General features: G+C 42.2%; 1 long non-coding RNA gene across 2 annotated transcripts in view; it reads right to left on the bottom strand.

The window, feature by feature from the left end:
- Window positions 1–27544, bottom strand: part of LOC137483577 (uncharacterized) — a 66202-nt gene that overhangs the window by 23830 nt on the left and 14828 nt on the right. For both annotated transcript variants that reach the window (XR_011004538.1, XR_011004539.1), the window contains exon 2: window positions 26442–26597. This is a non-coding gene — a long non-coding RNA (uncharacterized lncRNA). The remainder of the gene's footprint in view (window positions 1–26441; window positions 26598–27544) is intronic.

Below are 27544 nucleotides of genomic sequence, written 5' to 3'. Positions count from 1 at the left end.
GGAAGAGAAAGGAAAAAAGGAGGGGAAAAAAACCCAGCAATTTTTAACTTAGTGTAATCCAAAATTATTTTCACAGAAAATGTGGTTGGTTACTATACTTTGGAAAATGATTTTTGTAATCTGCCTGTTGGTAATTCCTTGAAATGAAAGAGCAGGCTTTAAGCCAAAAGGCTTATTTTCTTGCACAGAAACTGTTAAGGCCTTTCCTCTTGCTGCAGAATACTTTTTTAAAACTTTAGCTTTCTCAGTGCTTGAATCATACATGAGGTAAGAGAGCAGCTCTGTGAGAGGAACCCCTCAGGGCAGAAGTTAGTTTCTCCCTGGAAGATGTTCTTCCCACTCAGGGAAGCAGCAGGGACTGTGGGCTAAGGCCGGGTGCTGAGCCTGCTGTGCTTTGGTTACTCCTTCTGGCTGTAGAACACAACATGGATTTAATGAAGGCTAGAGGGAGAACAAAAGGGGCCACAAGCCAGCTGCTCTGCTGCAACACGGTCTCACCTCAACTCAATGCAACAGCATCAACCCTTGGCAAGGCTGGGGCAGGACAAACTAACTTTTTCACTGTTCAGTGACTAGCGAAGTACTTCTGTGCTTCAGAGATCCCTGCCACAATCATGTGTCTCTCTTTCTGCCTGTAGCAGAACTTGGCAAACCTGTGCTTTCTGGAGGTGCTTCAGATGCAGCATGCACAGCACCAATGAACTCAGCTGTCCTGGGAAACACTGAGGGACTACACAACAGGGATTTATTTGTTCCCACACATTCACAAAAAACACCAGCTCAATCTGCACTAGAAGCAAATCTGAAACGAAAGAGGATATTATGGTGTACATCAACAAAATGTTCCCAGGCATACTTCTGGAAAAATGACTACTCAGCTAGTAAAAGCATTTTAACTAGATTTGCACAGCTCTTGTCATATATGCTCAAACATGTTTGCAGAAAAACATTCAATGTGGCATATGCACGTTGATGTCAGTTCCAGTGACATGCTCTCTGCACACTTGAATTGTCCTGACAGTACTGTAGCAGCAAAGGCTGCTAAACCAGTTGTTTTTAAAAGAGGTACAGGAGGTCAGCTCAACATGAGAAGTGACTGTAACTTTCAGTAAAGTGCCCGTTTAGTGAACCGAGTCTGGGATACATTGTGCTTTTGTAGTTCAAAGGGAGCGTCTCTCTACACGTTTGGCTTTTAACACCATCCCTCCATGTGATTCAAGAAAGCCACAAGAAAGAGGTTTCTACATTATTATCTCTTCCTGGAAAACAAACCTGTCTGTTTCCCCGAAGTTTGCTGGTACAGAATTATGCAGCTTTAAAGGCAGCCAGACATTTTGGCTGCCCATCCACTTGCTTTCCTTGCAGCTGTCATTATCTCTGTTTTACTTTACCTGAACTTAACAACCCCTCACTCCCTTTCCTCCTCGGTTTCAGTAACTCTTCAAAATGAAAATCAATAGTGCTCCTTTTACTCCAAAGTACAGCCTTTCAGATAATCACGTCATATCGTGCAGCAGCTGCTTGGAGCCTGTGTGGCAGAAATAGCCTTTGGATGAAGGGTTTCCAGTAAAGAAGCTGCCTTTTTCTAGCATTTCACTCTTAGCTTGTTACATTGGTTTAGATCAACATAGGGTTTTTATTGAAGGATTCAAGTAACATGTTGGTGGCATGGCTAAGAAAACTCAGAAAGCTTTTAAAAAGTATTTCATCTAAGAGACACTAAATAAACACAGATCTAAGTCAGTGGATTTCATTGCTGTCAAATGGTCATTGAATTAAAACAAAATTAACTAATACCTCTCATTAACAGAAGAACTGCATTTGTAATTTAAGTTTCTGTTTTGCTTTTAACAGGATTGTGAATGGATTATAGTAATCCTACTCCTTTTTAAGAAATTTGTCCTTATGACAGATACATGAAAGGCCTCAGGAAACCCCCCTCCCTCTTCTTCTAGATGTGTCAGGTTTGTGGGGAAGAGATGGCATTGCAAAAGTCTGGACATAATTTAACAAATTTTCTGAGCAGACAGGGCCAGAACCTCACACAGTGAGGATCCAGGGCGGTCTCCCTGGTGCTCCTGGAGCTGTGCAGGTGGGTGGCCTGGTCCCTCCCTGGAAGGGAACAGCACAAACTGAAAGACCTGAGCACTGAATGTGCTACAGCTGACAGTTCTCATAATCCAAGTGATCCGAAATACCAGATCACTTCAGAGACAAGCCAGGTTTCTGTCAACACTGTGGAGAAGCTGACTTCTCTAAACTACTAAAGGAGTTCACAGTATAAGCGACACATGGAAAAGCTGAAAGTGGCATTTCTGAGAAACACAGTGACAGGGTTGTGGGCAAAGCAAGGCAAATTTTTGCATTTATTGTATCTTGGGTCTTTTTTTAAAAGAAAGTTTAGCTCTTCTGTCTTTGGAATATTATATATATATATATATATATATATATATATATATATATACACTACAAATAGAGATGACTTTGTGGTGAATTGTGGTGCCATAATATAAATGCAACTAGTTGCCCCTCTACTTTGTCCTTGTAAGATACACATGGGTATAGCTGTCCCTCTGGCCTATCCAAGGGACAGAAGTCACCCTGGTAAATATTTCTCTTCTCCCCTACCATCAGCTAGTGTGGGCTGTTGTCTTATGTTTAATTTGCCTCATCTGTTGTAATCAGAGAGAACTCTCAAGAGCAGAAATAGCAGCTAAAGACAGATATTTTAGTTTTTAAAAAGATCCAAAACTTTCCTTCAAGGGACTAGTCTCTTTTAGTAAGAATAACTGAATGCAACACTGCCACAACATAATTTATGACTGAGCTATTTTTGATTAAAGATTTCTAAGAAGAAATTGTTATAACTTTCCTTTTCCCTCAGACTTCTGCTGTTGTGTAGAGGAAACTTGGGTTTCCAAGCAGAGAGCTAGAAAAACCAAGAGCAAAACCAATCAAAATTTACAAGTGTGCCGTTTGGCTAAGAGGCTGCCTTGAGACAGTCACCACAAAATCTTCACCATCATTCCCAGGCTAAAAAATGCTCTCATTGAAGAATCTGTACTGTAAAGAGTCCTGAACACTACTTTATTTACAAGGAGGGTCCCAAACCCCAGTGAAACTTGTCCATATTGGGGCATTTCAGGATGTCACATAATTTCAACAAAACCAAGGTCTGGTGAGAACCTGATTGCAGATTTAGGCATGGGTGTCTCTCTCTAGGGCTGGTATATAAGGGAAAAATACATATCAGTCTTGGTCAGAGAATGGACATCCTTTTCCTTTTAGAGACAGTTGCATCCTACAGGAACACTGCAGCTGAGGGTGTGTGAAAGCTTTGCTTTGCCTGCATAGTGACTTCTTTATAACCTTTTTTTTCTGCCTGCATGAAGGACCAGTCAGCAGCTGTCTCTCAGCTTGGATTTTAAGATTTCTTCCTTTACATAACCCCAGACAGGATTTCCCCCATTCTAGAGAACTGCAGTTGGTTTTGTACTAACTCCCTCCTCTTCACACCCCCTTCCTGTGCAAGCAGACACCCTCATCATGATGACAGTGTCAAACAGCAGCAGCTATGACTACATGGACTGCATTTACTTCCTTCCTTCCCTCCCTGTGGCAGGCACAAGAACCCTGGATCTCTCTCCCCTGTCATGGTGCTGCCTGGCTGCCCAGGTAATACCTGGTATTTTATTGGGTTTGCAGGGTCATCTATGGGAAGAAATGACAGAACAGAAGAAGCAAGTGTCCTGCAGGCTAAAGCTGACTCACAAGTGCCTTGGCTATTGCAGTATTGTTTCCCTAAGTCCAGAGAAATGAGGCTGAATTCCAGATGGGGTGTCCAGGGAGAGTACAGACACTTTATTTTTGTCAAGCAGATGGAAGAAGGCTCAGGGTTGAAAACAAGAGAAAGAAAGAACAAACTTCTCTTTAGCCTACACACAGGCTAGTTGTATGATCTGATATCAGAAACACAATAAAGCTAGAGACAGATGTAGCAGTAAGTCACTTAGGTGGGTGTCTGTTCATTCAAACCAGAATTACTCTACAGTGCCCACAGTCCATTAGAGACAGAGTGCCTTAATTGAAAATAATCTGGTGAGAGAATTATTTAGCCCAGATGTGTGTGGATGATGAGCAGGAGTTCCAGGTCCCAAAATAGCCCCATTAAAGCTCAGCAAACTAAGCAAGCATCTCTGACGACTACTGCCAAATGCAGGACTCCAAAGCCTCCTCATCTGGCAGCCATCCAGAACTGATGAGAGCAATGATTCATACTTACACTCTTCTTCCTCAAAATACAGGGGAATTTTGAAGCATATCCAGACATGTGAAACTTTTCTTTAAGCAATAATCTCATTGCAATGTATTTATATACTGAGAATTCCCCCCTACTTCTGGAGATACCTGCAACATAGAAAGTAACAAAATGCATCCCAGTATTCTGCAGCCCAGTCTGACTGGGGCAGAGCTGAAATGCTTCTTGTTGGAAGTTTTTAAGATATAGATTCTAAGATGGAGTCTTCAGCCAGGGCTTAAGCCCAACTATTTTCAGCCCACATCCAAAATTCATGCCTCACCGAATGCCATCCAGTGTTTTAAAGATAAACATTTTGAGTAAGTGCCACCTTCACCAATGATAAAAAAGTACTTTATTTTTGACTCACATTTTACTTTCTTCCTATATTCAAATTCCCTGTTCTAATCACCGTTTCCAGTTAAACCTTATCCATTTCTGGATATCTATACTTTCAATAGTTGGAGAAAAGAAACACTGGACTTAAGCACCAGAATTACTCAGTAATGAAACAAGGGTTTGCTTTATGACCAAAAAAAGCTAGACTGGAAAAAATGTATCCTCTGTGGAACTGACTCAGTGTGATGGAAAGTGGCAGACGATACTATTGATAGTATTGTTCTTCTCAGGTCATCCCCTGACAGGCTCCTTCAGTGCTGCAGTACAAATTACAGGAATTGGCTACAGCCAGACACACAATCCACATCTTAGCAGCAATAGCAAGGTTCAAAGGTGGATTACACATATGTTGATTATGGGAAGAAGGAAATTGATTCATTATTAGAGAATGGAGCATTTTATGCAAGCTCTGTTACCAGGAATATTCAGAAATGTATTGCTGCAATGCCCCCTTCAGAACTCATGTCACTCACCTATTCTGGAACAGGAAGTGAATGACCTCAGTTTTGCTTATGCACACACATCCTGTCCCCCATGCAAGTCCTTCAGCCAGGTGAGTACTCACAGCACCCAGCAGCCATTCAGCCACACCACTTTGGTGAGATGCCTGGTGGTGGTGCCAGTTCTGGCTGGCTGCTCGTTCAGATGGGCATCCCCCAGCTGGGGCTTGAAATTCCCCTCGACTATAGAGCTCTTCCTCTCCTGAACAAATACTCCTGCTGTAGTAAACATGAACCATCAATCAGGATGAATGGTATGGAGGAGATAATAAAATGCAATAGAAGAGTAGGCAAAGAATTCAACATCACCAAAGGAAAATACAGTTTAATATCACTGAGCTTAATTAGCTCAGGAAAATATCCCAGAATATCCCTTATTTGGTAGTTAAAATTATTGGGAAAAGCAGCAGGAAGCATGCTGGATAGAAGGAGAAATCCTGCTGCTATGCCATGAAAAGTTGAACACAATTTCTATTTTCACTCTAGGCTGCACTGTGCCACTCACTCCTACTGACAAAAACCATACACCTTCAGTTAGTATCAAGAGCACATTGAGTAGAAAACCTGCACAAAGTCTAGCTTTGGTAAATCACAAAATGAAAACACTCACATGGTAAATACTCCAATTCACAGTTTCCTGAGTCTGTTTAATATAAGTGGATATTTAAACTTCTATCTAATAAATCTCAATTTCTTATATTGTTCATCCTTCCTTTGGAAAAAGCTATATTTATAACAGCTTTTTATAGAGCATAGTCAATGAAACTAATGTACAGTACTTTTAGTGAACTTATATCTAAAATGACACCACTTTAATATTTTAAGAGCAGGAGAAATACACATAAGTTGAGAGAAATGAAAAAGAAACATTTGAAGAGAAAAAAGGGAAGATGTGAGACTGGAGTGTCTGCAGTGAACCCCACAGCAAAAGGCTAGAGGTGGCTGAAAGCGAATAGGAATAATGTATGGTCAAAACAGGGGCAAGAAGGAAATAAAGAAGGTGCAGAAAAAATTAAAGTCCATGGATAAAGTCTTAGAGCAACACAGCCATTGTAATGCTCTTATCTCTAGTTTACTTTGGCACCTTTAATAGATATGGTTTGATCTGAGATAGGATGAAATCCTATATTGATTTAAGAACACTTAGTAAAATGTCCCATCTATGAACCATGCAACTATTCCCTTTCTACATATATTTTAGTATAAACATTTTATTATTCTAAAAATGTGCTTTATTTGTTTTAGTATAAAAGAAAAATATACACCACAGAGTCCTGGAAGAGGATTAACAAAACAATTCTGTTACTGGGGCCCAAACTTAAAAGGGCACAGGCACTTGAACTGCCTTAAACTTCAGCTGGGTATTAGGCAAGTGATATATAAAAGATTTTGGTGGAGAAAATATATCAGAGTGTAGTTAAATGGATTTCTGGAATGCTATATTGGGTTGCTGTGAACTCAATCAGAAGAAATGTGTATACCTGTTAGCAGGATTTTAAAGCACAATTTCACCCAGCAGCCTGCTGAGGTTAACTCAGTGGCATCTGCTGAACATGTTGTCCAATTAAGCAAGACACTGCCAAGAATCATAACTGGCAAAACATTTTCTTCTCCTTCTAGACATTTCTTTTGTCAAGAACCAACCTTCAAAATTGTGTGTGGAGAGGGTTCTGAGCTCCAGCTCTAAGCATAAAAAATGTTTTGACACAAGTCTGATCACATGCTAGAGATGACATGTGGCTGCAAATGCAGTTCCTAAATTGCTGCTAGGGAGAGCAGAACAGAGCAGAGCTTGTGAGCGAGAGCAAACTGTGAATGGCTCCCACTGCAGCTGTGGGCTGCTGGCCTTGCTGCAGTGCCCAGTGCCCAGCTGCAGTGCCCACTGCTGCAAGGAGTCAACTGCTCGGGCTGCAGGGACTGCAACACTGCCTGCAGCCCTTCAGCTGCCACCAGGACCAGTAGCAATAAACACAGGCAGCAGCTGCTTGGTGCAGGGACACGCAGCTTGTGTGGTGAGGGGAATCCTGTGTGTGACAGCAGTGCCAGATCTTCAGAGGAAAGGTGCTAAGGACCAATGTTTTAGGCTAAAACTAATGACACTAGCAAACAACCCATTGTTTATAAAGCTTATACTCTTTTGTTGATATTAGGTATGGAAAGCAGGCTTTAGACCTCCCACAGTGAAGATCAAAGTTGTTATAAAATGGTTCACACATCCCAGGATCTTAAGTCTTACCCTCAAGCCAAACCACTCCTTTAATAACAAGCCTGTCAGCTGGCAAAGGGCAGGTCAGAGATTTGGTTGTGGGTGAAAAGAGAAAGACTTTAGCACAAACTTGTCATTCATGTGGAACACAATTTTTTCTTCATCTTCCTGCTCTCAGCTTTGCCTCCTAACAGCTTTGAATCTCTTACCTGTGTTAGGTTTTAATCTGGGCCCAATGCAGCAATAGACCACAATCCCCCCTGTGCCTTGGGGGGAAAAATAGCAAGAAAACATGAAGCCATCTGAATTGCCTCAAAGATAAAAGTATATCAAAAGTCTGTCTACATTAAAAATACATTAAGTTCTTGTCTTCTAAGTGTTTGAATTTGAGCCTTATGAACCTTATGAGGTGACAATTCAGAAAGACAATTGTGCAGGAACCAAGAGTCGAAGCACAAACTGTGCTAAAAGGCCTGCCACTACTAATGAATTTCCACAATAACTTTTGGTCTAATCAAGCCTAGTTTGACACTGCTAACATTACTTGGTCAAAATAGTTATACCAGAATATGCCCTAATATGAAGTTCACTCTCCACTCCAGTAGGAATTACCTTAATTACCTTAAGGCACCTCCAACACAGTGCATTTCTAATCATCTGATGCTGCTGGACTCCATTATAACCCTACAATCATGAACAAGGACTTCTGCCTTTAGAGAGATAATGGTCTCTATTCTACTACAAGAGGTAGAAACCAAAAGGAGTTTTAGCTTCATACTTCTTGTAAATACCTCCTCTTATGCAAGCATGCTTCTGTCAGAGAGCAGCTTTTTCCTTTTCACTTTTGGTACCAAATTGTTTAAATTACAAAGCAAGGGCTCTATACTTGCAGAATTAAAGATATATATAATCTTTAGAAAAAAACCCACATTTATTTTCCCACATCCTGGGCAGCTGCAAGATCCTTTGCATGTTATTAACGACCTTCTATGTACTTCAGACTTAATCACTCTGGGAGAATACTTTGTTTTAACTGGGTACCTGAACCCCAATTTTTTCTCAGTGCTTCTTACTCCTGTGCTCCACTCCTAACTGTGTCAGGGACTGTCATTCAAAGAACATTTTCTTCACTGCCTGCAGGGCTGTGTATCTGCATCAGTGTGGAATGGATCTTTCTCTTAATGATTTATGGTATCAATTCAAAGCTATTTTCACATTTACAACAGCATTCCATACATTCCCTTTCAAAGAGGTCCAGGAACAAAAAAAGCACAGGGTTGCCACCAGCTGTCTTAGTGGGATAGATCTTGCAGGGTGTAAGTGCCTTTGAGGCACATGAAGCAGGGTATGACTACAGGAAACACAGATTGTTCCCAAGTTTCACAGAGCTCAGCTGATGTTAACAAGAATTTCAACCGAATGAGTACATTCTGTGCAGGCATCAGCAGCTCACTAGATATTAGAGCACTCTGAACAGATAAGGTCAAAGATACCACACGCACTGTGTGCTAAATGATTTAGCCAAATGTCTTGCAGGAAAATGTTGATGCATTCTATTCCAGGAATGTTTCCTGGGAAAAACAGCTGTTGATTCAGGACAGGAGATTTCAGGACTGCCTCCATATGCCAGCCGCAGCTTTTCAAGTAGAACCGAGTTATATAATTTAACTAATATTCATAGTTAGGGTATGTTTTCACATAATTAAATGGGAAAGAGGAAAGGCATCTATCAGTATGAGCAGAGTAAATGACACAAGCAGGACAAACTACTAAGGTTTAAAACTGGACCCACAAGCTCAAATATACCTGGAGAAAGCACTAACAGACATATCCTGTACTGATGCCCACTCCCAAATGATACATGGGAAACTCAGTCACTTTTCTACCTCAAATTCAGGCAGTCCTTGCTGGTTTCAGACAATGTCTTCTTTCATACGTATTTTTAGTGCTCGTAACTGCCAAAAATCTGAGGATATAGAAAACATCTTTTGCATCAGCTTCTCCTTTAGCTCTGATACAAAGAACTGATAGTCAACAGAGCTAGAAATTGTGTTGGTTTTGACTAGTTAGCTGGTATGTGTTTTCAATTTGTGCTGAAAATAGTGTTCATATTTCAGGGATGTTTTAGTTATTGCCAAGCAGTGCTTACACAGAGCCAAGGCCTTTTCTGCTCCTCACCCAACCCAACCAGCCAGGAGGCTGCGGGTGTGCAGGAACTTGAGGGGAGCACAGGTAGGGCAGCTGACCCCAGCTGGCCCATGGGATATCCCAGACCATACGAGTGTTATGCTCAGCACATAAATGTAGAGAAGAAAAAAGGGACAGCATTTTCTTCCCAAGTGACTGGCATGACAGAGCCCTGCTTTCCTGGGATGGCTGAACACCCACCTGCCCATGGCAAGTGGTGAATTAATCCCTTGTTTTGCTTTGTTTCTGCATGGGGCTTTTGCATTTCCTATGAAATTGTCTTTATCTCAACCCACAGGTTTTCTCACTTTTACTCTTCTAACTCCTTCCCACTGTGAGAGAGTGAGCAAGGGGCTGTGTGGGGCTCAGCTGCCACCAACAGAATGATGGGCGGCTTCTCTGTGCTACAATTGCTTTTGTGGTCCTTGCTGTTCTTGCTTGCTTTTGCTCAGCTGGTGAGGAGGAAGTGGAAGGAGAGAAGATGTAACCAAAGGGGTTTGCACTGAGAAGCTGTTCTTTCTCATGCAATTTTTTTCACACCATCACAGTATAAGATTTTTCCAGCAGCACACTTCAAAAGTTGTAAATCTTGAGGGCAGCAAGGGTCAAAGCATGTCCAACTGACAAGCTGAAAAGTGCTATCCCACACTACTGCACAACATCAGAACCATCGTGTTTTATTTAAATGCTGATGCTCTGACAGGTGAAGGTCACTTTCATGCTTGTGGTCCATCATACTAGAGCTAGATAGCACCTTGCTAAAACAGCACAGCACCTACTGACTGTGGGCATCAAACTGAACATCTCTCTTGCCTTTTGGGGAGAAGTCAAAGAACAGGGAGTCCCTCCAGTTGCCTCCACAGAGGGCAGATGGAGGAAGCTGTCACCCTAATGATGACTGAGCAAGGTCGTTCCCTTGGGTACATCCTGTACCAAAAGCCAGAAGTGTTTAAGAAAACTAATAACCGGATATCCTGTTCTTTCATCTGTCATGCATGGAACTGAACATGCAGGGTTTTTTTTTCAAGGACATGACCAGCACCTCTAACCTACAGAGCCTGTGAACCCAACCTGCAAAGGATGAAGGATGAATTGTCCTTCCCTTTATAAGTCAAGATGTTCCTGTGAGGAAATAAGGTATGGTAGAAACAAGCTTAGCAGAGAACTGGATGGCAAAAGAATTTGGTAAAGCAGTGCGATATAAAAATGAAGAATATTAATGTTGTAGGGTAAAAAGCATAGATGAAAATAGCAGAAGAGTTTCAATTATACTGATGTGCAGTTTAATAATTGTGCAAAAGCAAGCACTTCAGATTTGAGATGCAATCAAAAATGCAGAGAGTGAAACAGAAAATACCATGAGGCGACCTTGATGTGTCTCAATATTACAGAAAATAGAGTAGGCTTGTGGGAGCTCATCATCTGTGAATTGGACCCTAAAAATTGATAGGATTGCATAAAATTGTGCAACTTCATATTTAACTTGCAATTCATCCTGCAATTTTTTTTTCTGGTCTGGAGGTTTGAATTTTATGGTTTATATTTGCCAGTTTTTTTTTTCTCTTTGACAAAAAAGCTTGGTTTTGTTTGGGGAATTTGTTAGTTTGCTTTTGAAAGCAGACTGAGAACTTTATAACACTAAATATTATGAATCCATAATGAAACTGAGAGCTGGTAATGCTGCCAAAGCCACTGCACCGGGCACGTTTTCTGCAGAGCCTTCTGCTCAGCCCTTCACCCCTGCCTTGTTCTTTGTCTGAGTTCAGGTGCTCCGTGACCCGCTGATGCTTCCAGCTGGCCTATCCCCACCTTCCCTCAAGGAGACAAGGACAGAGGGGCAGACCCTGGCCTTTTGCTGCCTCCACCAGTCACAGGCTGGAGGGCTGTTTTGTTGCAGTGAACCTTTCTAGTGCCATCATGAAGCCAGGAAAAGAAACTGCTCCTTAGCAAAGAGGACAGTGTTCAACATCCTCTGCTGCTCTGTTCTCCAAAACAGCAGCACCCCTCTGGGAAGAGAGGGGTTAGCCGCCCTCTGGACAAAGGAGCCCTGGCCTGCAGGAGAGGGGTCTTAAACTCCAGCTCTGACCTCTGAGCCTGCAGATGTTGGACCAGCCCTTGCCAATTAAAGAAATGACACAACTTCCTATTGCATAAGAGTCCAAAGGTTGAAAAAGAAGGCAAAGTAATATAGGATAATAGCACTGCACAAAGCCAAATCCTTCTGTAGCCAAAATAAGACTTAACCAAGTTATAGTCTTCAGTAAAATCGCAATAGTATTCCATTTAACAGCTTGGTGACTTGCCCAAGTCATTCACTATGTCACTAGCTGACTCAAAGAGTGGAGTTAAACATAAATTTAATTAAATGTAGTCATGCGCCTGATTGATTTGGACACTAAAGAATCTAGGTGTGTTTCATCTCAACCTAAAGCATAATCTAACACACTTCAGGACATTTCTGCCCTCAAAATGCTAATTTCTCTCCACTGACTTCAAAGAAAGCTTAGGGTACACACACCCATGCTGTGTGCCAGGGATGGGATACTGCACTTGCACAGCTCAAAAAGCTGCATTTTTTGACAAGGAAAAGAGAAAAAGGGTAAAAAAAGTATATGGGATTAGGAAAAGTGATGCCATTTCCAAGAAGAAAACAAAGAATCAATCCAATTGAAGAAAAAAGCAAAGAAAAAGTAGCCTTAGTAAAACTTGAAACTCTGAAACTCTGAAAAATAATGCACTGAGATAAAGAAGAAAAACATGGGTAGGAGAGGCAGATGGTGTACTTAAGTTTTTGTGTTAGAACATGTGATTAACAGGTATTTTAATTTCCTTTCAGGGAAACTGCTATTGCTAAGACCGCTCTCACTTCTAAGTTTTCTGAGCTCCTGGCAAAGATGTGTCAATGATCCACTCCTTAGGTGGCCCCTCCAGACACTGATGGTCCCTTGTTTTCCTCGGAAAATCATTAACAGGTACACCTGGCACACACAAGCATCCCTCCAGGCGACCTGATCAGCTCCTGGCTTAATGATAACCCGACTGATCCTCAGCCGCTAATCTTTGTATTTTGGGAAGGTGGGAAGAATATTTTGTTTTTACAGGGACTAATATTGATGCCTGGAATGCCAGATGAATGTCCCTTTCCCTGAAACTCGAGGTCTCCGTGGCACATCAGTTGTAAGGGCACTGGGCACCAGGGGCAGGGCTGGAAATAGGCCACCCTGAGAGGGAAGATGCCTGACTGAGCACAGCTCTTAGAGCTCTGCAAGGAAATCTTCCCCGCATGCTGCTGGAACACTGCCAGCAGAACACGGCACGAGTGACTGAGGGGCCTCCTGCTGCTGGCACTGCCAAAGGATGCTGCGCCAATAACTGGCTGGAAGCAGCTGAATCCCTGGTCTGTAGCACACTGCAGTGTGTCTGTGGTGTCTGCTCAGTCACACATTACCTTCCCTGATCATGTGCACAGGCAGGCTTAAGCAAGACAGAGGATGTTGTAAACCTCCCATTCCTTTCCAAGCTTGTTTCCTGTGTGTATCCTGCTCTCTGAATCCTGGGGCGCTCCTGCTTTCACAATATTGCTCATTTAGTGTTTACAATGCCAATTATCTCTTAATTCCTACTTTTTTTTTTAAATTTGGTTGAGAAAGGAAAAAAGTGAAAAAAGAAGAGTGCTGCACAGACAGCCCTTGAAAATGCTGTGTATGAACTCATCTTACGGAGCTTTTCCAACAGCTGTTCAGGTGATTGGGATGCAAAAAATGTACCACAAATCAACACTCTTATGGTGTGACAACACATGCACACTCCAACCCTACCTCATGCCTTTTCTCTCCAGAGGAGGGCAAAGCCTTGGCAACCTCCAGCACAGTTATGACATATGCAAATGATTTTATGAATGCTATTTATAAAAGACTCATCACAATCTCTGTGTCCTTAAATCACAAATTAAGGGTGGGGATGTTATTTTGTTAGAAGATACATCACATGTTCTAACATGAAGGCAGTTTTAAAAAAGAAACCACCCTACAGCAGTTGACCAGCTGATTAGATATTTTGCTCCTGAGTTTATAGGCTTGCCCCAGACAAGAAGCTGCTGTGCAGAACTGAGCCCATGCCAAGTCATAGTTATGCGTGGACCAACACAGGATTCTTCTCCCTGCTTGTGACATAACATACCCTTGCAAAAACATAGCTGCTTTGAAAGTCCCTTTTCACACAAGAGAAAATCCTGAAAAAGCTGGGATCTCTATCATCAGGTCATCAAGCATGTTTCATTCACATGACAGGAGATCTGTGCCTGTGTTGGGGGGTGGGGAATGATGAAGCCTCTCTCCCCCATGCAAGAAAGATTTCTTTAGCCAACTGGTAAAGATTTCTTTAGTCAACTGGTAAAACATGCTTTAAAACCTAAACTTTTTTTTTTTTTTTTTAGACGAAGTCATTCATCCTCACACCACCTGAATTTAAGCTGATGCTCTTTTCATTCTTGTGGAGCACATAAATATGCTTGTTAAAAATAAGGAAGAGGCCACAGTCTTTTGGGATTGAGTATCACAGAGGACTACTAGTGTATTGCTCCTACTGTTATTTGTAGTCACTGAGTATTATCAGCCTTTTGGTTAGAATCTTCATTTGCTGGGCTTGGATCCATTAAAAAATAAAATATGGAGCTGGATTTTTAATTTGAAATAGGAGAAGGGAGTTTTTGGTCTTTTCTGCATCTGCCACAAAGGAACCATTCCTTGCAGACTGCAGCCAAAGCACAGGGGAACCAGGACCATCCTGTGCCCTGCCTCAGACATGCACTTGGGCAGGAATTGTGACTGGCAGTTGAGGCCAGTGCTTTCCTTGCTCAGAAGAGGTGCCAACAGGGCTCAAAGCCTTGAGCCAGTGAGAAAAGCAGAGAGTATGTTGTTAGTGTGGGAGATCCATAAGAACACAATAGTAAGGTGAAGAAAAATTATTCATAGCATTATTTGTACACCCCTTAACATGAAAACTTTAACCTGTCAAGTGTGGAGGAAGTAAAGCCTCAGTAATCCTGGAAACCCTTGATTCACTGTTTCTGGGGAAGGGGTCACTTTCAGCCTCACAATGTGAAGGAAAACGGCTCCATCCCAACCTTCCCTTCTTCCCACACCTCCGTATTTCCCCATCCTCAAACCTGATGTTCAGCCCTGACAGCTATGCTGGTGTCAGACTTGTCCTTGAATGACTCCAGCAAACTGAAGCAGATGAGAGCAGGGATAAATCTAACTTGCTCGCCTGGAAAACCAGTATAGCTCCAACATTTGTGTTGGGATGAGGTTCCCAGATGGGAGCAGCTAGGCTAAGCACTGGCTCCACACACTTCTTGCAAACATTCCTAACTCCCAGGGGAGGGGCTGAGTCAGTGCTGGCCCTGTCACACAACGGGAGGGGGCCTGCAGCTCTCACACAGCTGCTTTCCTCACATGAAGTTGTCTTTTGCTCTGACCTTGCTCTGCAGCTACATTTTGAGAGACGCAGCACAAGAATCAAAGGACTTGCTGAGCAATCTTTCTTTAACCTGTGCTCTGCAGTGTCTCAACATGACTCACAGTGCTGGCTTCTTTCTGCTGCAAGGAGGGCAGCAGGCAGGGATTAATGCACTGCTTCTCATGACATCCCGACTTACTGGTACGTGTCAGACCAAAGACACTGCAGGCCAGTCAGTAAGTGAATGAATCATCAGACTTTTGTTCCTCAGGAACCTTTACTGTACTAATCAGTAGGAAAACACAATTAAAGCCCCAGATTTGTCCTAGGTTCAGCCTTTCTGTTCAGAGCCCAGGATGTCCCTTCTACCACCCTGTTTAATTTCTCAGTTAAGCTGTCACATATCCCTTGTTTCTGGAGGCAGAAGGCTCAGTCACTGGCCATCAGCAACTTTTGACACCAACACACAGACATGATGGCTTATCCTACACATACCACAATAAACCATTTGTCACTGAGATATAACTAAATGTACTGAGAAGATGCCATAAAATACCAATAAAATCAAAATAAGTATTTTAGGCTTTGACCTAATGTACCTCTTTTCAGCATTGTAGTAAATTCTTCAGTACCAATTCTCTAGCAATCCCAAGCTCCTCTGGACACCTCTCATCTGGACATCTTTTATATACTTTCCTGTATAACCTATGTTTAGATGCAGAGAACTTACCAGGTTTTGGGTGTAAGATGTTAAAAAAAGTTCTCCATTGAGTTCTAAACTTCTCCTTCAGAAAGTTTCATTCACAAATGAAATGTTTCAGGTTTCATATTTGAGCTGCTATAAAGCAAACCATGGCAAGAAGCCTTATAAAATGTTTGTTTTGTGTGATGCAACTCAACACAAGGTTTTCCCACGGCTGTGCAATGCTCTGTGCGTACAGCCCTGCATGGCTATGGTGGCTGCACTGATGTTGCACTATACCAGTAAATGAAAAGCTTTTTTGTAATTCAGTCTAATTCCAAAGAGTAATCACAATTTTCTATGGTTCCTTCAAATTCTTCTTAAAAACCTACAAGATTTTTAACAGAAATGTGGCCATCTTACTAACATTTGACTGAGGCAGATGCTCTCTGATGCCATGAGTAAGCAGTGGGGAAAGTGGAACATGAGGACTCCAGGATGAAGGAAAGTAATGTGGCCATGCAGGTGGCAGGCAAAGGGCAGCATTGATTGCTAATGCAGAAAAGCCAAGGGCACAAAATCTGTCTCCTGTTGCAGAACTGGGAGGAGAAAAGTGCTGCCTCCTGCAGGAAAGCCAGCCAGATTTCCGTGATTTCCAAAGGTTTCTAAACAATTTGAGTATTAGTTTCCTCAATTTGAAGATAAAGCCATAAAAATCCCTTTTGTTTCCTTTAGAACAACACTTTTTGGCACTGTGTTGTTTGACTTCTATCATGAAGTGGATGAAGGCAGCATTAAAAAGATGAAGGCAACAGGATTTAACAGGACAGCAGCATCCACCAGGCACTCAGGAGACACAGCAAAACGTGGTGAGTCAGGTCTCACCATAGTCTCACCACTTTTAGTACACTATGTAACACAAAATACACAGTCTCTTGGGGTGGTAGGACATAACACCTCTCAATCTACTATATACTATTATGTCATGAAGATATCTGAATTGCACTGAAATTTCTTCTTCCCAAAGGACGAGGACTCTTTTCAGTGATATGATAAACTGAAATAAATAAAGTTGCTAAGAATGAAAAGAGCTTGCCTGAGAAAGAGGTTCTCTGAGAAAGTCAGTAAAGGTGGATATAATGGAAAGTACTGAGAGTGTTACACACCTCCAAACTTACTCTAGATAGTTCTCTCTTATCAGAGACAGAGATAATATAAGGAACCAATTAATCATGGACTGTTTTGATTTCCCAGACAGCTGCCATACAACAAATGCTTCCAGCAGTGACAGATCCCAAATGTTTTTGTATGATACAGTTATTAGTCAATAAAGTTTTGGACTTGTTTTGGTAACTATGACTCATCTGCCACTTTCAATGTGATAATTCTGGGCACCCTGCATCCTGGGGATGGTTCCACATAGTCATTTTAAGCAACAATTTGTCTGTCGTATGACAATTCCCCCCCACATCCCTCTTTTTTCTTTTTTTTTTAACCTGCCCCACAGCCTTTTTGTCTCCCTGATTTGACTTGGTGTAGAATTTTAACTTTGGATCCTAAGATCTGCATCACACCCAGTCTAATTCTCCATTCTGTTCTGGAAGTATATCCTGCTCTGCAACTCACCAGAGTAAATATGACATAACCCTGCTAATTCCAAAATAAAGCATCTGTAAGCAGCCTGATCTGGGGAATATTTAAACAGGATGGCAATGCCTACAGACACAATTCCAGCACAGCAGATGCATGTGTATGTTAACATACACCCATATCACACCACAAAATGTTTTTTATCCTGATTTTATGGAGGTGCCAAAGATTGTATCAAGCTTCTCAGAAAACTGCTGTACTCTCAACAAAAGCTGAAAGACCAAATAATGCAATTGCCTTTAGAATGAACTTAAGTTAAAATATTTATGGGTACTGTCAAGGCTGAGAGCCCATAAATATGTACATAAGAGAATCTTGCAGATATCCATGAATGTTTGGATAACACACTTTACTAGTTTCCAGGGGAATTTCATCCAACTGCTAATTTCTTTACCAGGGAAACACTTCTGCAACACAAGTAGGTCACTGGGAGTGCAGGGATCCCTTACAGATGCAGTGTGGCAGCAGGAAGGTGTGAGGCAGCAGCTGGCTAAGGATGCAGCCTCCACTGGTCTCCTCAGAACAGTTTCTGACTGAAGTGCTGCACGATCAGCACTCCCTTAGCAATGGCACAATGGCTCTTTGGAATTGTCTGGACACTCTCCTGGTTTTTAGTCAATGAATTCATAAAGGACTAACTGCTGGAGGAAGGCTGCAGACTGAATGGTTTTGAGGCAAATTAACAGATCAGTTGTAGCATAAGAGATAACAGTCTGAGGATCATCAAGCTGCTGGGTGGTAGAGAAGCAGCACTAATTTACTGAGCAGGGTGCTGAACAGAAGCATGGGCTCACAGCTGGGTGGGGAAGCCCCATGGCCAGCACACACATAACTTCCCAGCTATCTTGGCTAAGTGTGAATTGCACCGTTTGCACTGATTTCTTTATCAAGATACCAGAGCTCCCACTCAGGGGATGGAACTCCTGTTGAATTCACAGGACTTCCTTCAGACACTTAACAGTGTTCAGCATAACTGAGAGTAAAGCTAGGTGGGAAATTTTCTGTGAACTTTAACAGAAGCAGCTTGACCACTGCTGCCAAGTTTAAGACTCCTTCCTGATAAACAATTCAACATGATATGGAATATCAAGTTTACAAGATACAGCCTGCAACAAGCTGCCCACTGACTTTGCTTAGTAGTTTATATCAACCAGTTTCTACTCAAGAGAATGTTAGAAGTAGGTTAATTTTTTTTCAATTAATCTACTGAGGAAAGAAGGTTAAGGAGAGTAAAACCATCCTTGATGACAGTCAAATAATGTCTCAGTAACTTTATGTGATTCTCCTGAGTGCACATATGCAGATCTCCTATTCATGCAGGCTGATGTGACATGCTCTACTCTCCAGCAGTCTTGCTGGCACAGCTTCTCCCCTAAAAACATCCTTCGCATTATTCTCTGGGAATTCTGCTGGCTTACTTCCAATATACAAAATAAGCAGGGAGGAAAAAAAAAACCAGAAGAAAATTGGTCCATGCCTTAAAAATTCATTCTTTTCTGTGGAAGTGCAATTACAGCTCAAGAGCATTTGTGAGGCCGCTAAAGGGCTGTGGGAGCCCAAGGAATGCTCCCACAGTGGCCGGAAGATCACCCCACAACAAACACAGAAGGTTATTGGAGCCAGGAGGATCCTGAAGGGAACTGTAACATACTTAGAGCACTTTCATTGGTTTTGTGAAGAACAGGAAGTCTTCTCCTCCCCTAGTCACAATGCCTACACTGAACTCAGCCTTGGGATCTGGGACTGCATTAGGAAGGGCACTGCCAGCAGATCAGGGAGGTGACCCTGCCCCTCTGCTCAGCCCTGCTGGGGCACATCTGGAGTGCTGGCTCCAGCTCTGGCCTCCTCAGGGCAAAAGGGACACGGAGCCCCTGGAGCAGAGGGTGACAAAGAGGATGAGAGGCCTGGAGCATCTCTCTTGTGAGGAAAGGCTGGAGGAGCTGGGGCTGTTCAGGCTCCAGAGGAGCTGGCTGAGAGGAGACCTCACCAGTGTGTGTCAGTGTGAGCAGGTTCAGGCTCCAGAGGAGCTGGCTGAGAGGAGACCTCACCAGTGTGTGTCAGTGTGAGCAGGTTCAGGCTCCAGAGGAGCTGGCTGAGAGGAGACCTCACCAGTGTGTGTCAGTGTGAGCAGGTTCAGGCTCCAGAGGAGCTGGCTGAGAGGAGACCTCACCAGTGTGTGTCAGTGTGAGCAGGGAGGGCTCCAGAGGAGCTGGCTGAGAGGAGACCTCACCAGTGTGTGCCAGTGTGAGCAGGGAGGGCTCCGAGCAGGGCCCGGGCTCTGAGCTCCGCTCCCCGGGCTCTGCTCCCCGGGGCCCGGCAATGGCACAGCAGGAACGGGCAGCGACTGATGCCCAGGAAGCTCCACCTGAACACGAGGAAGAACTTCTTCCCTGTGAGTGAGCGAGCCCTGGCACGGATTGTCCAGAGAGGCTGTGGAGTCTCCCTCGCTGGAGATATTCCAGAGCCTCTGGACACAATCCTGTGCTGTGAGCTCTGGAGTGACCCTGCCTGAGCAGGGAATGAGAGACGAGCCACCGTGCTCCCTACAAACCTGACCCGTTCTGTGGTTTTGTCTCAGCACTGTCCTTACAATGTCATGAACCATTACAAATCCCTGAGCTATACCAGCTTTAACAAGAAATCTGTTTCCTTATCATTCCAGGAAAAGACAGCCTAAATCTCCAGCAATTCCCTGGCCTTCTCGTATTTGCTTATCATGGAGTGGGATTTGCTTACAAAGACTTTAACAGTCACATTTTATTGCACAACAGCAATTAAGAAAAGTAAATTTCACCTTCAGTTGAATCAGATATTTCATGGTTCCAAATGCTTTAGTTGAGCAACTAATTAACTGCTAATTTAATTGAAGGAAAACAATGAGCAGAAACAGTAACCAGATAGTCCTTCTTTGTGAAACATTTCCTAGGAAATTTTGGTGATAATAACCAGAAAAGAGGATGATTCAATTTTGAAATAATGAAAACCTCTGTATTTTTATGTTCAAGTCTCACCAAGTGACAGCCAAACCATCTCCTAAAATAGAATTACTTTCTGGGTATGAGGATGAGCCTACCTTTCTCCACACACTTCTCATCACAGTCTATTATTTCCTTCTTCCACGTCACCTGACTTCTGAACCTTCTCCCCTGCTCCTGCTGCAAACCAGAAGTGCTGTGGGAAGATATATTGTAAGAGAATCTGGGGTAAATATTGCTGCTGTGTTCAAGAAACAGGCAAACTATGAGTGGCTTTGGTACAGTCCAAAGCTGACCAAAGTTGATAAAGCTGGGAGAAAGGAGGTGGCAGCTCAGACAGCTCTGGATAGCTATAGGAGGGGGCATCTGGAAATTAGCTTTACAGAGCTCATTAAGGTTTTGAAAGTACTGGGCCATAAATCGTCATATGCATATACTGACCTGATTTTCATGTGCATGCTTCATGTTATTTGTGCTTCAGATTTCTGAAGTTTAATATGGGGCAGAGAAGAAGGGGTTCAAGTTCTAACAAGGACTACTGTTTGACTATGCTCAAATCTGATTAAAGCCTAACTATCAACGTAATATTTAGCATTTCATTTCAAGTTTGTTTCCTTTTGTTTCCAGAAGCACAGAAACAATTATCTAAGTTTACAAGGAAATTTTGGCTATATCCAAACTACAAAGTTTTTTCAGGCTGGAATCCTGTCTAAAATGGTGAATAGGTTTGAGCTATTTGCTCCTTGCAAATAGCAGTAACAACAGAAAAAAACAGCTTTGAATATCTATGGTGATATATAACTGAAAATCCAAGAAAAGCTTCCATGTAATAAGGAGAGGTCAGAGGTGTCAAACTCAATAACTTACATATAAACTATGGCTGTTTGAGTGCTAATGCCATTGAATTATATTTAGACAGAGAAGAGGAAAAAAAACCCATCTGACAAAGATGTAATTAACTTTGGTTAATTTCATCGTTTAACATTTTAAGGTGCAAGGAGGCCATTTACATGAAGTTATTGTGACTATTTCAGTCTAATTTGGAGTTTCAAAACTCAAGAGTCTTTAAAAAGACTATTTTTATGACCCTGATATCACATCCTAATATACAATGAAGTAATACTAAGCAGATCAGGCTGTTTTAGAAAAATAGCAGGAATGCAACTAAGAAATCAACAGGACAAGATGTGGGAAGCAGGCATTGTTTTTTGGATGCCTAGCTAGCCAGAACACACTTTTGCACAATTTCAGTTCCTAGGCATGGGCAAGTAAAAATAACCAGTGGCACTGAGCTGACCAGCTATCTTTTCAATCATGATGCCAGCACACACTCGTCAACATTCTGTAGTTTGCACACAGGCACAGGAGTTTTCTGCTGTATTATTTTTGGGCACAGTTACAATGGCATGACAGACATAGGTAAACATCACAAAACTCTCTGGCCTGCTGGGCTCCTCATTCTAATGTGGTGGTGCAGCTGAAGCACTGAGCCAAGGAAGAGGCAGGCTTAGGCTTTGCAGAGGGGTTCTTAGTCCCAGTCCTTGGAGCTCCCTGCACTGATAAAAACCTCAGAAAGGACCATCCTCAGCTTTACAGTGGATAAAAGGAATTGAGAAGTGTTTTTGGCTGCAGCATTAAAATCTGTCCATGCCTGTTTATACAGGAAGATAAACAATTCTCTGTTCCTTTCCCTTTAAACAGCTAACACAATACAGTGAAGTTCTGAGCGGTTTTTTTTGTTGTTGTTGGTTTGGTTTTTTGCCTAAGTTAGCATGGTTCTTAGGGAAGCTCAGCACTGACTTAGAGCCAATAGGGCCTTACTGGGTAGCAGCCAGATGACAATATCTCCTCTTAAAAGAGGTTTCCCTTTTCAGACATCTCTGTGTTATTTATAGGCAAAAAGCAATGCATACAAAACCTCAGGAGAGAAGGGAGGGGCAGCATCAAGCATCTTGAGACTTTATTCAATTACTGCCTGACAGAGAAATAGTTGCCAAAGTCTTTTTGAATGGTTTTAAAAACTTTCTATTATAGGAAAAAACGTCCATTAGTCAAAGATCTGTCAGCCCAGAGATAAGGAAAAGGCTTTAATTTCTAAATAGAAGGACACTTAGTATTTAAACCACCTGCAGCATACTTGCTTCTAGAAAATGATGGAGGATTTGTTTGCTTTTGGTTTTTTGGGAGGGGACTGAGAAGGGAAGCATTAGCTTACTTTAGAAAGAAAGCCTAGGATAGAAAAACAGCTGGAGTAGAAATACAGTGGAGGCAGAATTGCGGTTCTATGGGAGAGCCTGGAAATTTCAGTGGAACAGCTCCTTTGCTTTAAATTCAGCAGCTGCTGACGCACATAGCGGAATTCTCTCAAAGCACATTGGTTTTTTGTCTTGATTTTTCGAGAAAATATAGTTCATGTCAATGTGCCTCTTCTGCCTCCTATTCCTGCCATGAAGGCTTCAATTGATTGGTTGATTCTAATCCAGTTTGCTACAAACCTTAAAACACTGCAGCAAATTGCACTGATTGTTCAGTTATCCAGGGAAAAGAGCTGTCCTCTCTCCAGAGGTTGTGATGGACAGTAAGGGTAATCAGGTCCACCCAGATTTTGCTAGTAATTGAACTGAATAAAGCTCTTCCCTAGCCAGCTCTTTGGCCAGTGAGGCTTAGAACCCTAGTGACATCTTAAGTGTATTCAATTTAGATCTGCCTGAGAATTTTGTATATTATTTATGAGAATGGATTGATTTTTCTTTTCTGTGACAGAATAATATAACATGTATCCCTTCCTCCCCATCATATGTACTTCTGGTAAAATAGTTCCTACATAAATACCGGTGCATCACTGTCAGAAAAATTGTACAGTTTTAAAAGACTGCCTCATTTTCTAGTTCCTTAATTACCAGGGTAACAAAAAATTAATGTAGAGGAAAAAAATACCTGAATACACAGAAAATTAAAAATTAACTTTCCTGCTTGCTGTTGACAGTCCCTTACAGTATAAGGTTATGTTCTCCAGCTACTTCCCTACTGTCCTTCAGTTACATGTTATACAGATATGAATTTAACCTTGTCCCAAAATATGTTAAAAGTGAGAAGGAAAAAAAACATGGAGATGGGTAATAATATCATCTTACTTTGTCTCAGAATATAATTCACATAATTGTTCTTTCCTGGCTTATACTTGAAATCAGGATTCTTACATAATTTATGTCCATGTTTTTCTTTCACAGGATGAGGTTTTCATTTTCATAAGACATTTAAATACCCTCTCCGCAGCAAGCTGGATAAGAAAAAAGATTATGGCAGATTTTAGGTTCGTAAATTCAAAACTGTGCTCACAAATGTGCGATTCTACTGAGCAATTTTTGGGCTCTGATGATTCTCTTAACTCCAGAGATCACTTTTGAGTTTATTGCCAAAGACTTAAATGCTCTCCAGACAGCATGCTGGCTTTGGATCTGGTTCTAAGGGTGGGATTATAACAGAGTTCTGAATTACTGCTAGTGCTGTCAGTTTAGCAGGGGGGGAGTGTTTATAGTTAGGCACCAGTGGATTTATTTCTCTGAAGCACTTGATCTCCTGTGATCAACCATTTTCCACAAGGTTGTCCCTATTCAAGCAAGCCTGTGCCCCATATCCTGTCAGTAATTTGTATGTCATTGTTTATATCAAAGGTTATCTACTGCTTTCTCTTGATGAAGCTGTCTCTGCTTCTGTCTCTGTGTTCTCCATCTCCCATCTCCCACAGCTATGAAGATATCAGTATTTCCATCCATTCCCTCAAGGAGTTTGAATGAGGCTATACCTTTCAGCAGGGAAGAGTGGGAGATTGGCCTCAGACAAAGCAAGGTTTATTGAGAATTTTCCTATTGGGAATTAAAAGGCTACAAAAGTTTGTTTAAATTCTGAGCCAGCTGGAAAATACCACAGCAGTAGATATTTCTAAACTTTAAAAGAAACAAAAAAATACAACGTGCATGCTGAACTCAGAAGAGGCCCATCTTTATATTTCATGAAACCAAGTTTTTATTTATTTAAACTAAACTGAAAAATTTAGGATTACTACTTCTGTTTCAAAACTGGAGAATAAAAGTTATATTTCAGTTTCCCAGATGCATTCACTGCAGCAGGGAAAAGCAGTAAATCCAAGAAGCTGAAAATGAAACAGTCTCATAAAATGTCATCTGACTCCACTGAGCTACCTTATCTTAGGGTCTAACACAACCTAGGGCATTTACTAGAACACTGTCACACCTCTGAACAGCTGCAAAAGAGCTCACATGGTTTCCCATCCCAAAGCTGCTGTAAGACACTTCAGTGGTGACACAAAGGTACACCTTAAATTTATCAGTGGGTAAGGAAGAAAACACTTGGAAAAACAATTCTCCCCTCAGTTTTGGGAAAAACTTCTGCATAGAAGCAGCCTTGCTTGGTGCTGAGGGAGAAAAGAGAATTGGACAAAAAAGCCTCCAACACTGAGATCAGTTCAGCTGCAGCAAAGTCAGTCTGGCAAATTTCCATGGATATGGTTTGGACCGAGGCTGCCCAAGGGCCAGTACTGAAATTACTCTGCTAAAAAATCCTGCAGTTCCTTCTTGTCCAATACTGCCTTCCCACTGCCTGTGCCAATGCCAGTCTGCCACGAGTCCTGGAAATAAAACAGCACTACAGATCACAACTTTGAAGGAAGTTGCTCTAATACCTAGGGTGGGGCCAAGTACTCACCAGAGCTTCACCCCATTGGAACAAAAGGAGGATTAAGTGCAATTTATGGGTACAGTGGTAAAAGTCTGGCCTCCAATCAGTAGCACATGCATTACTGATGTGCCCATATTGCCACTCCTGCATTTAGTTTTGCAAAACACTCATTATGACCTGCCAGACATCTCCAGTGCCCATGTACTGGCAGCATGACATAGGGGTGCTCTGTAACTCAGCACACTTCAAATGCCCTGGGCCTGTACTCTGTGGCCAACACACCCAGAGACACTGCTCAGACTACAGAGGGAAAAGCCTGAATGTAGCTGCACAGCCCAGTCACATCTCTTTTGTTAGTGCAGAAATGAGCTTTGAAAACAGATACTTTTTGCACTTGGAACTGAGCCCCTGGACCACAAACCCTGTATCTACTGAGCCAGTGTTATCCCTCCCTAGACCATCTCTCATGCTCCAAAGAAGGAAACAAACCAGAAAGAGCAGAAGACTACAGACTGCTGGCTCCGATGCTGGATACAGTGATTCAAAAATAAGATGTTTTGCTTTTCTCAGTCTCCCTTCTAGGCATTTAGAAGAAATCTATCTCATATGTTCTGAGCCCTCATCTTAAATGGAAAGGATACTCTGATCATGCCACTAAGGACTGCTTGCAAATACAGTTTTGATCCCTCAGTGCAAATCCCACAGATCTGCTCAGCACCTTTCACTCAGCACTTCAGACTAAGAACAGAACTAATCCTGTTCCTCTCTATGCAAATATTTGTACAATAGATAAAACCAAAAGGAAGATACAGCCCACAGTACTGCTGCACATACCAAGTCCTGACAAGGGCTAATCATATTTCTGAAGGGTTTCCTTTAAATTGGACACAGATGAAGGAGTCACAAAGTGAATGACAGGCTTTATTATAGAGATAAAAAGGCAGCAGAGAGCAGTAGCAGCAAAGACTGAGGCTCAGCGAAAACACATGCCTGGCACTTGACCTGGGACATGCTGAGAGCTTTGAGTAAGACTTCATGGAAGTTTAAGTGAATTTCAAAGCGGATGCTGTGGTCCTGTGCCTGTCCCTCCCTCCCCACCTCTCTCTTGTGCCAGCAGTAAAGGTCATGTGGCTCTGTAACAAAAATGTCTGGCAAAGAAAGAAGAAATTAAGTATTTTGGAACTTTATTTCTTCCAGTTAGAGTTCAGACAGATTATTTCCCTCACCACAGTCACATGAGCACTATTTGCTAGTAAACAAGTTCACAAAGTCCTCACCTCAGTCCTTTGCAACCTTCTAGAAAAAGTATACAAAAAAATCTCAAACACTGCCAACACACTTGGCATTAATAAACTGAACCACTGGAACATTTTATCTTCAGATTCACCAGTTTGAGTGCAGAAAAGCTTTTCATCTGAGCTGTACAGGTTTGCTCTCAATACCAAATGGACAATGACGTGAGGGGAGAAGAATTTCTGCTATGGAAAGATGACACCTAGCCAGAAAATGTCAAAAGCTTGGAAGCCAGTTCTTAGGAAACAAGCTGCAAGACATGGAAGATGCCATATTATGCTTGTCAAATGCATGTCAAGAGAGAGGAAAACAAAAACATGGTTGACAGAAAGCAACCATGTCTTGATGCTCCTGCCTGAGAGTGGAAAGTGGGTGATGGCTGGCTACAAACATCCTAGATCACCAGTCAAAATAAATGAAGGAGATTCCCACTTTATAAATGGTGAGGCTGAGTAGAAATCTGCTCCGCCACACCTAGAGAAAGTATACTTCAAGCCTCTGTCAGCCTCTCTTCCCAGCAATGTGACTGTGTCCTCAATATCAAACCATTTCAAGATTATGAAAGTGTGTTCCTTAAGTGCACCTCTTGTCAAAACATAAAAAGCATTCTGCGCTGGGAAGGAACAAACGGTACAGGCAAGATGGCTTGGCAATGCCTGTTAAACACTGGCAAGGGAGGGGGAGAGAACATCCTTCCCTGCAAGGTCTTCAGGCACTATCAAATTCTGGAAAGAGTCTGGGTAGTCTGCAGTAAATCCAAACACTGCATACTACCTCCTTCAATCTGGTATTCTTCACTTTCCATTTTGTGGTCTCCATGGGATTATTGGCTGGAAACAGACAATTTCTGAGACCTCAGATTCCATTATTCTGCCACAACATTTACTAATTATAAATGCTTTGCCAAATATCCAATGTTTTCACTGGCTGAAAGCCCACACTTAATGGGCTGATAAAGAACAAGTGCTGTCAGAGAATGGCATGTAGTTGGTTACACAGGTCAGCTGAGACTGTGCACTCAGGGGGTGCCTGCCTGAGCAAACAGCATAAGCAAACTTTTCCTGAGTAAGAAGCTGCATGAACTCTACTCCTAGAAGAGAATTTAATATGTTTAACTATTCCCACTGCTATTAAGCCTTTCCCTTCTGTGATGAAAGATGTTCATGTCATGCATGTTACTTTCCCAAGAATGCTGTG

This window comes from Anomalospiza imberbis, chromosome 16 (assembly GCF_031753505.1).
Source record: "Anomalospiza imberbis isolate Cuckoo-Finch-1a 21T00152 chromosome 16, ASM3175350v1, whole genome shotgun sequence".
Classification (NCBI taxonomy): Eukaryota; Metazoa; Chordata; class Aves; order Passeriformes; family Viduidae; genus Anomalospiza; species Anomalospiza imberbis.
This window is presented reverse-complemented; position numbering and strand designations above follow the sequence as displayed.